Raw genomic sequence first — 13,441 nt, forward strand, 5'->3', positions numbered from 1 at the left:
CAGCAGAGGCCCTCTAATTAAAAGAACATCTGTAAAGCAGCAGAGGTGATAGGGTCTCTTTACAGTTTACATTTGCAGTCATAGCATGTTCCAGTTAAGGATCTCAGTGTTGTACAGATAAATTAATTGAGTGAACCAGCACTCCTTTGAAGTATGTAGTATCTCTGGTTTTTTTTACATGAAAAGAAACTGAAGGGTGGAGTGGTTACATAGATGCCTTCGGCAGAGCTAGAAAGAGACCCGAAATGCATTGGTTCCCAGTGTTAACCACGAGACTTTCCAACCTGGCAAACTTCTCTTTCTTTTGTTGAACATACATTTTAGTGCAGATAGGAAGCATTTCATGGAAAACCTCAGTTCTGCAGTTTCTTCCTATAAATTATGCTTCTCTCTTTGCCCCCTGTTGGGTTTATGCTGATACTCAAAGGGGGGGGGTAACTTTTATTGGACTCTACCTGTAGTGATGATTTCTATTATTAATAGAGCAGTAACGCTTGCTTAATACTCTAGATTCTTACAAAAATATCATGAGGTTTTTTCCTGCAGTTTTCAGCACTTAATTTTGCTCAGAGGAGGTGGGTTTCCCTCCTTTCACTGTCTCATGAAACAAGCAGCAGGTTCTCAGACAGTATCCATGTGTGAAACCTTTTCTAATCTGAGACTACAGAGATTTAAACTCTTTCAGCAGGTTTGAATGAGATAAAGACAGTTTGGTCCCTTGAAACAGATTGGTTAGATGGTTGAGAATGACATGATAAACTTCTCCATAAACACTGAATTGGAGCTTAGCTCTTTGTTTCCCTGTATATTTAACAGATTCTGTGTCCTAAGAATGTGTTTGTTCTTAGCTCTTTACCTGCTACAATATTACAGTCATAGCATGCTGACCGAGGATGATTTTAAAGATGTATGCAACTATCAGTGACAAGAAATTTATGAAGTTGTTTCTTAGCTGATACACCACAGGTCAACAATTTCTTACAACACCGACATCTTACAAATAGTGCACCTTGACCAATATTTTTCACATGTGCTTACATTTTGAGAGAGACAAATTAATTTCAGCAATGGAATATTAGAAATACCAAAACCTGTTTCCTTCTCACTTCTTCAGATATCAAAGATGTAAGAACATCTACCTACCAATTTCCGATATGTTACAAGTACTAAACTTAAGATTTCCTGTTGTCAGCTCTAAGTAAGGAGGTATCGGTACATGTTAATTTTTGGAAATCTCTGAGTTTATCTTGTGAATTGTGTGCGTGTTTGCACACCTAAACGTGCTAATACTGTGTGGCACCCCCTGACATCCTTAAAAGACTCTTACAGCACTTTGGTTGCTAATCCCTGGTTCTAGAGTACATTGGTTGAGTTTTAAATGGCATACTTGAACCAAAATAAACTCTTATCAAGGAGTTTCTGTAGTTGTTGAGAGGTTATAAATGTCTCCTACCATTTGTATTTCTGAACTGTAAATACTGTAATTCTTCATGTCTTTGTATGACTAGGACTTTCCTTACTACTTTTGTTACTTTTGAACTCTCAACGTTTTTGTTGTTGCTGTTCCTCTTGCACTAAGCAGTGTCTCACTTCACATGGAACCGTCACGGGCCACCACTCCATCCTGCTTCTGACATGGATGATGATGCTAAAAAAATAGTTGTTACTCCTACCAGTAAAACTCTACTCCAAGAGCTACAACTGTATATTGTTGGTTAAGTAACATGAACATTATCCTCTGTGATTTTAATGAGACTGCTTCCTGTGAAGTGTCCAGCTTCTCTTTGTGGTCTCCTTATAAGCTTGACGCAATGACACGGCAAGGATTGATAATTACTGTGATGACTGCTTTTACTGTTCTGCCACTAAATTTCAATGTTTACTTTGTTTGGAATGAGTAATCGCTTTGGTGTTATGGAGTCCTATGGGACACCGGGTTTTGTTTTTTTTTTGGCAACGTTTGTGCTTTTTCTCTGTCTCTGACTCAGTTAGACTCCTAGAAGAGTGAATTATTTCTCACTGGTTGTCTCTATTTTCTCAAGCTGTGATAGCAACCTAACAACACTGTGTAGTCCAGCCCCATCCATTTCTTATGCTATTCTAAACTGCTCCGTTTCTAATCCCCCAGCTCGGTACGGTCTGACCTAGTTGATGTGATCCTGCCAGCTACACCAGTTACGTAACCTGGATGAAATGTTTTGGAATGTATATTAATAGCTTATTTCCTCACAGATTTTTTTTTTCCTTTTCAAACAAGCCAGTAGACCTTTTAAAAACACCCAGGGGTGCGTCCACATGAGCATGCACGTGCCTCTTGCCCCTTTGAGACGCGGCAAGAGGTACGTGCAGGAACAAAAAAATGTTCCCCCCACTGCAAGCAAATTTTCAGTGTGGGGACAAAATTAGACCCCTGGATATCCAGGGGTCAAAAAAACTACTCCACAGAACAGCAAGGCAAGGCACGGTCCCAGACCATGCCTGGAGCAAACATAGGAGTCAGTCCTCCAGAAGAGACGCTTTGGTTTCGGCCAGAGCGTCTCTGTGGTACTCCTGCTGGCCCCCAGCGCTGTCCTAGGTAAGCTAGGGAATGGGGGTGGGTGGGGTGTAAGTGTGTGCAAAGGGAGGCAGGGGGATGGCAGGGGGTGTTTGGAGTGGAGGGGGTCTGGGGGGCCATGGGGGTGGAGGGAATGGGGAGTGGCAGGGGGGCCGTGTTCCAGGTGGGGATGTGGAGGGGCCTGAGCAGGGGCTGCCACACGCCTGCCCCCCCACCTGGCCCCCGCGGTGCTGGTGGCAGCAGGCAGCCTGGCTGTGGCTCTGCTGCAGGCACAGCGGGCAGTGTTGCAGTGCTGTGTGACCCGGGCTCCTACATGCTGAATGGACCTGGCCTGGCCTGCTAGTGCACGGCCTTGGATGGGCCCGGCTAAGTCCATTCAGCACGTCGGAGTCCGGGTCACACAGTGCCACGTCACTGCCCACCTATGCCTGCAGCAGCGCCACAGTCAGGCTACCTGCTGCCATCGGCACCGCTGAGGCTCCTGTGCAAAGGCATGCTAGCTACGCAGGTCAGGCCAGTGGGGCTCATTGGAAAACGCACCCCACCAGCCTGATCTGGCCCAGGACATGCAGCTACTGTGCCTTTGCGCTGAGCCATGCTGGGTCCTGCCAGCATAGGCTGCTCACACTGCCAGGCCGGTCGGGTCAGGACTCGGCAGCAGGACCCATGGGACTGGACCGGCCTGGCTGTGTGAGTGCCTCAGTGCCAGCAAGACCCGGTGCAGCTCGGTGCCCAGTCCCTGCTGGACCCTGCCGGTGCGGTCCCTGCAGGCAAGGGGTCCCTGCTGCAGAAGCTAAGTTATGGGCCCTGCACGGGGGCAGGGGAGCTGTGGCCCTGCAGGGTGCCTGGGACCCTGCACAGAGGGGGAGGGCTGTGGCCCTGCAGGGGGGAGCTGGGGCCCTGTGATGAGGGCAGTCCATGTGCTGTGGGGGGGCTACACCCTGTGGGGGCCAGGGGATGCACCCCTCCTGAACAGAGCCCCCCACAGAGTCTCCCCACACCCACCCACCCACACACCAACCCACATCCTTCCACACCCACCCGCCTTCCCCCACACCCCTTCCCAGCCCCTTCCTACAAACCCCGTATCCCCCCATCACACACCCATCATGTGCGAAGAAAGTCAAAAGCACACATTCACGCACACAGATATTTAGAATTTATTTTATTATAAAGATAGAGACATTGGTAGGCTTCCAAGTTGCTTTAACATTGTAAATATACCAATAAAGAATTGCCCAACAGATCTCTCTCTCTCTCTCTCTCTGTATATGTGTATATATGTGGGTGTGTGTAGTGTGATCTTTTGTTCTAATTGTGGAAGAACATGGATTTTGGGGTATTTAAAAAATGGATTTGGGATGCTGCTGCAGCAGTCCAGCTGGCACAAGGGGTAGTGGCCCCAGGTACCAATTGGCGGGGCCCCAGAAGCTCCTGAGAGAGAATAGCCCTGAGCTGCTTGCTGGGGCGACTTTTTATACTGCTGGGGCCAACACAGGTGCTGGCCCTGGGGGCTCTAGCTCCCCCTGGTTGCAGATCCAAGAAGAGCCAGGCAGGGTTATTTTGCCCCAACTGGCACAATTTGCTCCCCAACAAAGTGCACGTCCAGGTACGTGCACTGCAACAAAAAGCCCCGGCTCAAATTTGCACTGCTTCTATTTGAGCTGCTGCAAGTGCATGTGCCTGCATATGTGGACGTGCCCCGTGGCTCCAAATTTAATTAAATATCAAAAAAAATCCAAAACTGTTGAGCAGATTTTGAAAGCAAGAAACAAGTCTGATTCAGGCTACAGCATGAAAAAGGAACGAGATAAATCTCTTAAGGTTGACAAGGGACATATTATTGGCCATGTAATAAGTGCAGGAAATCTTGATCAACTTTTACTCATTTGGGGAGGGGAGCGGTGGCTTAGAGTTAGAAACATTTTTTAAATAATTTTTTCACTGTGGCAACCTCACCTTTCAGTGCAGACCGCCCCGTGGGCACTAGTGGCTACCCTGGAGCTCCTTGCTGCCTGCAGCTATTAGAAGGTGCCATTTTATAGGACTTCTATATTTTATACTCCTGGCTTCCCTGCCTTCATCTAATGTTGCTCTGGGCTTTCTGCATCCTTCCTTCTGTCAAGCGAGGGGCATCATCACGTGTAGCTGCAACAGGTATTTTTCTTCTGTTTGAAATAAAGAGAAGCTGCACTTGCACCAGGGCCCAGGGCTGTAGGGTTCGGTTTCAAACTGAAGCATAAACACCTGGCGTTTCAGTGGGAGGAGGTGAAAGCCATGGGCTGGGCGGTGAGGCGGAGCAGGGTGACCAGGAGCAGTAGCAGCATGGCACAACCAAGCCACAGGGCCATGGGAAAGAAGAGGCTCTGCAACACCTTTGGGAGAAAGTGGAGCAGGTACCAGGGTGGAGGCTGGATGGGGAAGGGGGCCTGGCCCCAGTTCTCAGGTTGGACAGGCAGTGAGTCAGGGGGTTGCCAACCCCCAAATCCCTAGTGAAATGCACCCCCCCCCCCCCCCAATTAACACCCTGGCAGCAAGCTGGGCTCCGGGGCTGTGAGCCCACAGGGGACCCTGCCCTGGCCCAGGCCAACCAGCTTCAGTGCCCACTCAGGACTGTGGGGAGCCAGAGTCTAGGCCCCTGCACCCTCTTCTGACCTGAAACCTAGGCTCTTTCTTCAGCCTTGGGATCAGCTCCTTCCCAGCTCTCCAAGCACAGGTGCGGGTGCCACCAAGGTGTATAGTGGTGCCCAAGGGTCCATTCCCCCTCCAGCCTCCCATAATTCAAACCCACGGCTCCCAGTGCCGGGGGTGCAGCCGGCTGCTGTGGGCCAGGGGTGCTCACCATCCCTCCTGGAGCTGGGCAGCAGGCACGAGGAGTTCAAAAGTCCTCAGACAAGGAAAATGGAGCAAGGTGGAAGGTAGAGGTTGGGGCAGTCGCCCTCCTGGGTTCTGGTCCCTGCCCTTAGGCCTCTTGCTGCAGTTTAGCCCCAGTGGGCTTTGCCACAAATTAAGCCCCATGCCCTCCCCAAGTGCCACTCTGATCCCCTTCCCCTGCCTGATCTGCTGCTCTGCTTTCTGTACCCTGCTCTGTGCTTCCACCCTATCTGTAGCTGTGTTCCCTGTCCCCTCCCTGGTCTGCCATGTGCCATGCAGATGGGCTGCCTGTGCCACGTGCACATGTGCGGTGGGTTGTCCACCTCTGGTTTACCTGATGACAAATGCAAAATGCGGGACCAGCCTGGAGGCCAGTTGCTGGACTGCAGGGCTCCTAATCCTAACCCTTCCACTTGCTCTGTCTGATCCCATTAATTTTGCGTTCTTTGCTGCCTGGGGGGCACAGCTTCACCCGGTGGGATGGGGCACGTTTCTTCTCCCTTCCCTCTCTGAGAACATCACATAGCCCCTTGGATTGAGATGTGCTCTGACCACTAGGTTATTAAATACAGGTGGATACTTGCATTACCCAGGCATCCCTACTGGACTGAACCGCTCCGGGGACTGGTAGAAGAATGCCCAGCTTGGCTCCCACTTAGACTTAGGCATGAAGTAGTCACTGGGCTGCTCGGCTCTGTCACAGTGGGTGCATTTCAGGGCAAGCTCAGAGGCACAATCCAGGCCTAGGAAGTGTTGAAGTGAAAAAAAAATAGGTTCCTCTGGAGCTGAGGTGCTTGTAAGGTTTGAAGGGAGGAGGTTCAGGTTGCAATTTTGGTCTTAGGTACTTAAAGCCCCGGTTCAGGTACCCAAGCTCTTCTTCAGATTCGTTCTTAGTGACTTTGAAGACCACAGTTCACAGGTCTCTGAAAATCCCATCCCAGGTGCTTAGTTGGTTGAGCCCCATATGGAGCAAGAGTGTTTCTAGTAAAACATGCAAGATCCTCATCAAAACAAAGCAGCAATGTATCTAGGCTTCTCATCCTGATTTTGTTTTTTAATGTGAAAATAGTGCTTTGGTGCGCTTAAATGAACCATCGGCAAACATTTACATGGGAAGTGCAACACCCTGAGCTTTACAGCAGCTCTTAATTTTCAAGAAGAGCTGGCTCACGTAGTAGAAAAGAATAACATGCCATAGTCAGTTTACAAATAAAAAAATGTGTGATTTATTTTAATAGATTTTCCTCTTGGTGTGTCTTATACCTCTATCTATCTTCCAGTGGCATCTGTTGTCATATTGGAGCACAAGCACATTTTGGAGGAGGTAACACTAATATGGAAAGTGGGGAAGCAGCCTTGGCAATCTTTTTTTCTTTTCTTTTTTTTTTATAGTTTTGCAGTCTTGAGCTTGGCTGTTAAATGTTCCACGTTCCATTTACAGAAAGTAGACAAGAACATCAAAAGGCTAAAGACCACTGTGCCAAGGTGAATCATTTAGCTTAAAAAATGTCTCTGGAGTGTCTTAGGACATCCACTTCCAATAGAATGTCTTTGGGTTGTTCCTACGAGAGATTAGCTAACGCACAAGAAGGAATTAGGCATCCAGGGGGGTTGGGTGTTGCAAAGAGCTTTGCACCTTGCAACTGCTAACTTTTAAGCATGTTGGATTCGATGCACAAGGGGGCTATAGTGCAGTACATTAGGTGCCCCATGTTCAGCAGATCTCACAAGATCTCAGTTGGATGCCATCAAAAGTCAGCATACTGAGTGAGCCGAGAGCAAATGCTAGAAGGAGGATTGTGGCTTAAGCCCCAGACCTCTTGGCAATTTGGACACCTATCTTTTTGATGTAGAGAGATGCTTCCCTGCAGTCAGGATTCACAGCCATAAACTCTACCCTACAGAATTAGGAGCATTAGCCAGCCTATTCTGCAGAAACACCATTTCTTTCCTTCTCCCTTCATCCAATAGCCCTGTGATTAGTGTGAACACCCAGGTTCAAATCCTGCCTCTGTGAAGACAATCCATATCTGCTTCACTTTACCAGCCAGGTGCCCTAATCACTGAGCTGTTTGGCAATTTGGAGTAGGGCCCTCAGTCCCTTCTCTTGAAGCTGCTCTATTCTGCATAGATTAAATATTCAGCAGGCCAGAGTACATGATTTCATAACCTTTTGGATAAGGTATCCCCATCATGTCGGAAGTAGACACCTGGTTTCCAATCTCTGCTTAATTAATTTGTAAGTATTTTATATTCAGTCTTCATTGGGACAGGAACTGGAGCTCAGGTCTCCTCTCAAGTGTCCTCATGCTCATTTTCTCCTCTTCTCTCCAGCCCAATGTGCACTGCCAGGGGAGAGGAGCGGTGACAGGAGGGATTCCAGACTAGTCAGTAGCTTGCAACAGTCTCCTGCGAGATGGGACCCGTGAGTCGCCCATGCCCCTGGTGAATGCATTCACTGCTAGGCTAATGGGTAAGAGGGATCACCTTCCCCAGCTGTATTTGGGTGGCATTCAGTGAGCACTTTTATTAGACTGGACCTCCAGAAGAGATTTTCAGGGGGATTATCTATTTTATGAACACCGTCAAGGGATCAACATGAGCTCGGTACCCATCCGCTTTGTGCTGTCAGGAGTTAGGCAGTTGTGTGCATGGCTAGAGGTGGAAACCTAGGCCCTTGGAGGACTTTACCAGCTGAAATCTAAGGGGCCTACAAGGGCATATGGCAGTTGCACATGAATTTGTTAATGAGTGTAATCCAACTATTGGATTTAGGCTCCTAATTTCCCTTGTGAAACTAGCCTCTATTTCTCACATGTGCATTAAAAAATCTCTTTCATGTATTAGACTTATATATGCAGGGGCTATTTTGAAATAGATTTTTTTTTTTAATTAACTAGATCTCAGATTGTCTCTAACACATGGTTGAGTCTAAAGCTGTTTTTGATTTAGCAAATTGGTAGCTGCTGCTTACACCTTCATTGCTGGACCAGTCTGAAATTGCTAGAGAAAATAGCTTGAGTCAAAGGGTGCTGCCATGGGCACTTCTCCAGTCATGGCTATTTCATTCCCTCCCTCACTTCCAAAGGTGAAGGGATGTGAGGAAGGCCTTTCACCTGCTGTGTGTCTGCAGGCATTGCCATCTTCATAACCATATCTTCGGTTGCTGTTACAATACTATATCATAAAGATAAAGCAACCAAAATTCGGTGCAGGGAGAAATCTTGGCATGCATGAAAAGGTGCCGCAGCTCTTCACTCATGCACGCGTTGTGCTGCAGTGGAAGGAACTGAAATCCCTTTCTGGACAGCAGTGAGATACAATCGTTCCCCAACCTAAACTGCCGACTTGGGTCAAGAGCTCGCTGGGGACTTCTGTTTTCTCCATGATGTTGTTTGGGCCAATGACTCCGAGGAGTAAAGGGAAATCGAAGCTACTTCAAGAAAAACTCTTGGGACCTCCAGAAGTGTGGCAGGTGTCATGTTAAATATCGGTTTACTAAATGTGGCTGAACCTTTTGTGGAACAATTTTACTTACTATTTTACATTGGTTTTCAGAGTCTCTATAAAGCTGTCTTAGTTGCATTGGTGCCCCTTAGTTTTAAGCTAATTTGTAGTCTATTTCTTAGAGGCAGTTAATTACTTTTCATGATACTGAACAGTTACACAAAGAGGTTTTTTTCTGCAAGAGATGCAGCTGGGAGAAACCTGGTTACTTAGAGGTAAGGGGGGAGACATTGGCTCTTGTCCACACCTTTGGGGAAAGCATGTTGCAGCTTTTTTTCATGTGATGAGTTGCCTTGAAATGCTCACCCAGTTACACCCAAAGTTAGCACGTCGCTACACAAGTTAATTTATTGTGTCAGACTCTAGGCCTAGTGCATATGCAGAAGTCAGCCCGTGTGTCTATTTAGATTAATTTCAGGATAACAGACCCCTTTCAAAATATCCTCCACTGGAATAGGAAGTGCAGAAAAGGTGGAGGAAGAGACATGGGGAAACAATATTTCTGTTTAGAAATTCAGTTTTAAGAATTAAAATAGCTGCATCGAGAGGTATAAGGAAGCCTGAGATTGCATAATTGATTAAGTGTTAGAGGGATATTGTAGCCATGATAGTCCAGGAATTATGTCAGAGGCCAGGATTTCTGAAGGTGACATCTTTTATTAGACCAACTGCATATTTGGGATAGAGTTAGACAAGTTTTTAAATGCAAGACATTCTTTGTCAGGCCACTGAAGACAAGAGACCTAAAGAAGAATGTCTTACATTCAAAAGTTTGTCTATCCCAGGTATGCTGTTGGTGCAATAAAAGATATCACCCAAAGACATCCTTGCCTCTTGCATGATTTATTAACCAGTTCCTGTAGTACCTGCTTAACCTTTAACTCAATAACACTTTTTTAAAAGCCACTGAGATAAGACAAAATTCCTAATTTCTCTTAGCCATTTCCCCCCCTTCTCGCTGCCTCCCTAAACACCTCCTCCTCAAAGACATAAACCCTCTCTAGCCCCCATCACTTGCTCATTAATCCTCGTTGTCCTCATTTGTTCTGCCTCTTTCAGTCAACTTCCAAAGCGAGTAACTCTCCATGCACACAGATTAAATAATGAAAATAGCTGGTGATATTCAATGTTATAATGGTTAAAGATTGAAGTCTTGGGGCTTTATTTAAAAAAAATAAAAATCAGTGTGCGCTTGAGCAAGTTATTTATACTGAACCATAATATTAATTTATATGTTTTCCTCCTATTTTATTTTATTTTATTCTCGTTTGCTTGTTTTAGAAGTTGTTTTGCCCCCTTTTGTAAGCTGCTCTGAGCCTTCAATGGGGGGGTGGCATATAACACCAATAAATAAATAGTAATGGCCTGATAGAAGCAAGAAATCTAGACAGCATTTAAATTAGCTCTCCAGATTTAAGGGACCCATGCATTACCCTGTTAAAAGAAACAAGAACTTGGAGGTTATTGAGGTAGCCTGCTGCGTGTCCCCTCCTTTGTCATTTAGACCGGATTAAAAAAAGGAAATGTTTAAAACAGGAACACCAGCATTCATTTTTGCAAGCCCTATTGGAAGACTCCAGCACTACGAGGATAAAATAGAGCACAAGGGCAGGATGTTGCCTTTTCGTGCCTGCTGTCTTCTTTCCGGCTCTTCAGGGCTCACTTACCCAGTATCAAGAAGTTAGCTCTCATTTTTGTTTTTCAAATCATGCTAGTCTTAATTGCACAATTAAAATATTTTCCAAAACACATCTTCCTACTTTCTCTGGTGCCTGAGCACAGCTGCATGTAAACACCCCTAAAAGACAACCCCCTGCTCTCCTTTCATTCCTTCTTAATACTCCAATGCGATGCCTATGAAAACAAGATAGGCAGCTGGTTTACCGGGGCTGTTTTTCATGCTGACTGGTATCATTTAATTGTGTCCTTGTACTCCTGTCTGGTTTTTCTATGAACCCTTTATGTGCAATTTTGCAGTTAAACTGTAAACTCTTCATGGTAGGGACTGAGATTGTTTCATGTTTGCACGTGAACAGGATCCTGGACTCGTATGTGCTGCCACAAATACAAACAATGCTCAATTTGCTTGCAATTTTCAGTGTTCATGTCTATATTTAGCCAATTACTCCAATTTTAAACTGGCACTGCTGCTTGTGCTGGGGTTCAAAGCAACTGCCGACAAAAACCATTTAAACAAAATCTGCAAACGTGTATCAGTAGTGCATGCGGAAAGCTTAAACAGCCCACGGTATCAGCAGTTGTTTTTTCTGCATTACTCTTTGGGTTTCTGTGTTGCACGAGACAGTCAAATAACATTATTCAGAAATCTTACAGTAAATCTCACAATCAGGACTGCTGGTTGTTCAAGAGGTTGCAGGGTGCCTGCTTCTTTCATTTATTTTCAGCTTAGTCATCCAAATACCAGATTCTTGCAGCTGCTGTAATTGTTCTTTTTGCACCACTCCCCCACTACTGCCGTAGGTCTTTCTGTTCTATACAGTTTTAGCACTGGTGTGACAGTAAATATTTTTCTGAAGGAGAGATTTGTTACTAAAGTAATCATACCAGTACAATACCTACCACGAATGCTGTTATACCAGAATAACTGCCTCCAAACTAAGGGACTTGGACTCTAGCGGTACATCCAGTGCTTGTAGGCAAATTTAAGAGACCCTACTTCACGGGAGCCTCAAGGACATCTACCTCCAGAGCTGACATGAGATGGAGAGAACATCCCCAACTGTGTCAGGACTGGTACTGTTTCCATCTCAGCAGGCAGAGGTGCAGTAACTCATGCCTTAAAATCTCTATCCTCTGCTTGCTTAAACCTTACAAATTACTTGAATATGCTTCTCCTGTGCATTTTCACATGGAACAGTTTGAATTAAACAGGAGAGGGTGAGCAAGCTGAAGATTAGGCTCTGTTCCTGCTCTCTACACCCAGAACTCTGGAAACATCTTTTTTCCCCTTCATTCTGCCTTTCAAAAGCAAGGTGTATATTATATTCAGAGGTGTGTAATATGTAAGAAAATACAGTATTTTATTTTGTTTTTTGATAAAAAGCGTTTGTTAACTTCTAACCAGTTATACAACTTAACGTGTATAAAACGGGTTGTTATGAAGGTGGTGATCAACCGTTCTCAGTGTCTGCAGGGGACAGAGCAAGAAGCAATAGGCTGAAATTGTAACAAGGGAGACAGTGCCTAGAGCTGAGGAAAATCTTTCTACCTTGAGAAGCTGTGGACTTTGTCAGTGAAAGTTTTTCAGTGCACAAATATTGGATAAACATCTGCCTGGCATGGTTTTTCAGAGAGGATCCTCCCTGGGACAGGTAGTTGGACTGGATCACCTCCCGAGGTCTCTTCCAACGCTAGGATTCTGTGCGTTGGTTGCAGGAGACCGTAAGAAATGCAAGGAGCACGTTTCTAATGCAATTGGAGCGTGTGCAGAATCGCATCAAATACTGCAGGTTTTATACCACGTTACTACCGCCAGCGCTGGAAATGCTTATGCAGAGGTTACCCTGTGTAATGCAAGTACATATCTTTTTATTATCATCATAAACAGAAGGAATGTGTTAAGTGTTAGAGGGATGTCATAACTGTGGTGGTTCAAGAATTATGCAAGCGGCACATAATAACAAAGCTAAGCAATATAAAGGGGCCTGCAGTTTGTTTTGCAGAGAACTACTGTTCATAAAGTAAGCTATTTTACAACCAGCTGGATACTACTATATCTTATCTTTTAGATGTTATCATAAATGTTCTGTACTTCAGAACCTGGTTCCTGAAGTAACATTACTGCTGTCATTTTGGCTCCTAAGCTAAATTGTTTCAGCAATAAACTGTAAAGAAATGACTGTATTTAACAGCAGAGGACTCAATACAGAGGGACTGTGGTAGGAGCAGACAATGCAGCACCTTATTCTGTATCTACATTACCTACAAAGTATTGAATTAGAACAAGGGTATCCTAGCTCTCTTGGCTGTGTGGGCCAGATCTGGACTGTGGGGCTTCTCAGAGACCAAGCAACCCACCTCTGGCAGCAGGGTGAGCAGCAGTATCTTGTTGGCAGATCTGTCGGGACCAGGATGCATGAATCAACTAGTATTGGTGTGGCTCCAGGGGTTGAACCACTTACTCCTCCACTTTCCCCCCTACTGCTGATTTAATTGCCAACAGCAATCAAAGACCCCAAATTCAGTGGTAGGCAAATGGCAGGGCAGTGCATGTGCATCTATGCTGGCAGGCAACAGCAGTGTTTATCCCCTGGGTTCAAGCTGCACCAATGCAGCAGTTCTGGCAGCAAGGTTGCAGCCCATGAATGGTTAAATCATGGCTCCTGCAGCTTATCGTGTAAGTTATGGGGCTCTGGATGGACAGCCCCAGGTTAGAATTAGGACTGGAATTTCAACTTGAAGAGATCACATGGCAAATGTTAACATCTATACCAAAGCAGACATGAGCAGCCAGTTTCTTGGGGGTGTCTTTTTTATTGAAAGTGA

Source organism: Alligator mississippiensis, chromosome 2, assembly GCF_030867095.1.
Source record: "Alligator mississippiensis isolate rAllMis1 chromosome 2, rAllMis1, whole genome shotgun sequence".
In the NCBI taxonomy this organism is placed as follows: Eukaryota; Metazoa; Chordata; order Crocodylia; family Alligatoridae; genus Alligator; species Alligator mississippiensis.